The sequence below is a fragment of the Vombatus ursinus genome, unplaced genomic scaffold (assembly GCF_900497805.2).
Source record: "Vombatus ursinus unplaced genomic scaffold, bare-nosed wombat genome assembly UNPS02014806.1, whole genome shotgun sequence".
In the NCBI taxonomy this organism is placed as follows: Eukaryota; Metazoa; Chordata; class Mammalia; order Diprotodontia; family Vombatidae; genus Vombatus; species Vombatus ursinus.
In genome coordinates, this window is record NW_020954584.1 from 1,257,982 (window position 1) to 1,261,909 (window position 3,928).

Here is a 3,928-nt window from a genome sequence, read left to right on the forward strand (position 1 = left end):
AAAGAAAGAAGGAAGGAAGGAAGGAAAGAAAGACAAAATGCCATAGAGGCTAAAAGTGGTTTGAAGTTTGCTTATATACATACCGAATAAATCCCTCAGTACTCTTTTGCCTCAATGGAACCCTGAAGATCTGTGAATATTTATGCCTGAAAACAGGGGTGATTTAAGAACCTTCTGTCCAGACCTCATTTTCATCCCTCCCTTACTTAGGTAATGTAAGAATCCAGCTAGAAAAAAAGGAGGGTGTACACACTGAGCTTATGGACACCTTCTCTACTTCCTGGGGCATGTGGATGACCACATATTTCAAACATGCTGCAAAACTTATTTTGATCGATGTTCAATTGCTTCCAATGTAGAGTTGCCATCTCTGTGTCTCTGAATTGCTTTGGCAGAAAGTCCTTGCAGTCTCAGACGATGAGGCATCTGTATTATCCTGCTGTGAAATCAGAATCTGCCCTCAATAAGTTTTAAGAAATAAGTATGAGTGAAAAAAAAAATCCCACAAAAGTATTGGCATATTGAAAGGGGAATTACAGAATATCAGACTGAAGGATCATCAGAGATCATATAATCCTACCTCTAACTGAACAAGGATTTTTTCCAATGATATTCCTATCAAATGATTATGTAGGTCTTGAGTAAAGGCATCAAATAATGGGGATCTCACTAACTACTGAGGTAACTAATTTCACTTTGGGTAACTCAAATTCTTAGGAAGATTATTAGGTGTTCATTGTTACAAGACTGTAAGCCTGAATTAATCTTTAATTTAATGAATGTATGTGAGAAAGCCTTTACCTACACAGATCACCTATTGACTCTCAAATATTTCATGGAATCAACACCAACATTATTTCATCAGAGTAACTGGGCTAAGCAGGGCATCTTCCCACTAACAAGGATTGGTGACCCAATTACTCACATAATGAAATGATAATATTCCAGTGCAATAGAGTTTAAAATAAAATGATAGACAGTATGTTACTTGATATGGTAGCAATTCAGAGGAGAGAAATATAATGGAATAGATTCATCAATAAAGCTTTCATGGAGGACAAATATAAGATTAATAATGGCAGCTAGGTGGCAAATTAGATAGAGTTCTGGGTATGGAGTCAGGAAGAACTGAGTTCAAATCAGGTCTCAGATATTTACTAACTGTGTGGCCCTAGGGAAGTCACTTAACCTCTGACTACCTCAGTTCCTTTATCTGTAGAATGAGGAAAATCAAAGCATCTACCTCCTAGAGGCAGTTGTGAAGATCAAATGAAATAATAGTAGTAAAGTACCTACAATGGTGCCTGACACATAGGCATTATGTAAGTGTTAGATATTACAAGGTATTATACTCTTCAAGCAAGGGAATGTTCTTTTTTTTTTGAAGCAATTGAGGATAAGTGACTTGCCCAGGGTCACACAGCTAGCAAGTGTCAAGTGTTTGGTCTGAGGCCAGATTTGAACTCAGGTCCTCCTGATTTCAGGGCTGGTGCTCTATCCACTGAGCCACCTAGTTGTCCCCAAGGGAATATTCTTCAGAGATAAAGAGGAATGGGTGAGATGTTCAAAACTACAGAGACATAATAACAATTTTGATATTTTAGCCAAGAACACAGTGAAAGGGAAATCTATCTTCAGTATCCTTCCCCTTTCTTTTGACAGACTTCTATTTGGCCTACTCTACTCTTTCTAGCCTCTTTAATTTTTACATCTGTAGAATCAGATTCCTGCTGGTCTAAACATTTAGAAAACGACCCTGTGTTCCTCAAAACCCATTTCTAATTGAAAGGCATTGTCTCGTATTTCAGTTTCTCAAGAAGTAAGCAGGTCGATTGTGTGGTGGATAGAGCACTGCACTCATTGTCAAGAAGACCTGAGTTCAAATCCAACCTCAGAAATTGATTAGGTCTGTGGCTCTAGGCAAGCTACTTAACTTCTATCTACTTCACTTTCCTTCTTCATAAAAGATGATAATAATAACGATTCTTTCGAAGGTTTGTCATAAGGCTAAAATGAGGTAATATTTGTAAAATGGTCTGTAAACCTTAAAATACCATATATGTTAGCTATTATTATTATTACTGATAATAAATGTTAGCTATTGTTACTTAAGCTCTCTCTTTTCAACTCTCTCTCTCTCTCTCTCTCTCTCTCTCTCTCTCTCTCTCTCTCATTTTCTATCTCTCTTTGGTGGTCCTCTCAAGTTCTTTACATAGAACAGACTTTGCCTTGCTTTCTTAGGAACTTACAGACAAGACTTCAGGCAAATATAATCTCTATCAAATAATAAATATTATATCTAATAAAGTAGTATTTAATATGCCACTATTCTTTTAAAATTATATATCAATCTATGCTGAAATAAAGTGAGCAAATTCAAAAGTGAGTTATTCTAAGCAAGCCCATGGAGTAAGCATTGGCAAAGCAAATGGACAGTGGGGAAAACAACAATGTTAACTCAAAGCTGTTAGTTCAATTTCATTAGATTAGAAAAATATTTTATTTTTTGCATTATCTTTTCCTCAGTCTCATTTATTTTCCTACTTTGTATCACAAAATTAGAACTGGAAGTAATATTAGGGGATAGGTCATCTAAGCCTCTAATTTTCATTAAAAAAATGACACAAATTTGGGAATTTTTGTGGCAATGTCACATAGGAAATACATAGCAGGTATAGATTACAAAATCCTTCCCACCAGTTTGAATATTCCTATACAAGTTCCACTGAACTTAAGAACTTATTTTACATATCACAATCAAATTCTTAACTCAAGGATTTTGTTTATGTTTGAAATAATAAAAGGAGAAAATCATTTTTATGATTTTCATAATAAGAGGAAGTGATATCAAAATTTTCTCTCTTGCATAAAAAAATAAAATTTATTTTGCAATATAATGTGGACACTTGAATTTTCTTCATAAGTCATTCACTTCAGATTCGTAAAAGGCTCTGCTCCTTGATCAATATACCAAACAAATATTTATTAAGCATACATTATTTGCAGGGAAAAGGGGAAAGAAAAACTTCTGCTTCTGGGAGCCAAGATGGTGGATTAAAAAGGTAGTTGCTCTCACCCTTCCCTATCAACCTCTGAAAGCCCAGAAAATATCACCTGTGAAAATCCCTGGAGCAGCTGAAACAGAAGAAAAATGGGGAGCAGCAGTGCAGTAGCCCAGGTAGCTTGAGGTATTTTCTGTAAAGGCTCCTCTTACCCTGGGGGAAAGGGAGCAGTACAGAATCAGAGGCATCCCTGTCAGCTAGAGGAAAGACCCAGTTTAGCACACCAGGAGTACATTCTGGTGTCTAGGCATTCTACAGCAAATGGGTCGGCCAGTGCCTCAGAAAAAATAAGAGAAGCAACAGTACAAAGGGCCCCAGGCAGATAAACACCCTGCAACATCCATCTAAAAGGAGCTGAAGATAGCTAAAGGAAAGGAAAAGCAGGCAACCTAGAATTGCCCTAGAGTTCCAGCCTTGCTGATTCCAGCCCAACATCAGGGAAGCTGCCATAAGCCTACAGACTCCAATTGCCAACATAGGAGGCCCTAGAACACAAAGCCAGTGACCAAGACCTTGGCTCCCAACACAAGAAGCTTGGGTCAGTGCCCTCTGCTTCCCAGCAGGAGAGCCCAATCTCTTTAAAGGCCAGGAAATAATAAAATGCCATGAGCAAGAAGAATTGTACCATAGATTCATATAATGAGCACAGTGAAGATCAAGGCAGAAATTCTGAAGAGGACAACACTGTCATCAGACCCACATCTGGAACCTCAAAAGGGAATATGAACTGGTTTGAAGCCCAAAAAGCCATCTTAGAAGAGCTCAAGAAGGATTTTAAAAGTCAAATTTCTTTTTCAAACAAAGAAATATTTCAGTATTTTATAAGTTGGGAAATTTTTATTTCTTCTGACCATTCAGCCATTTTC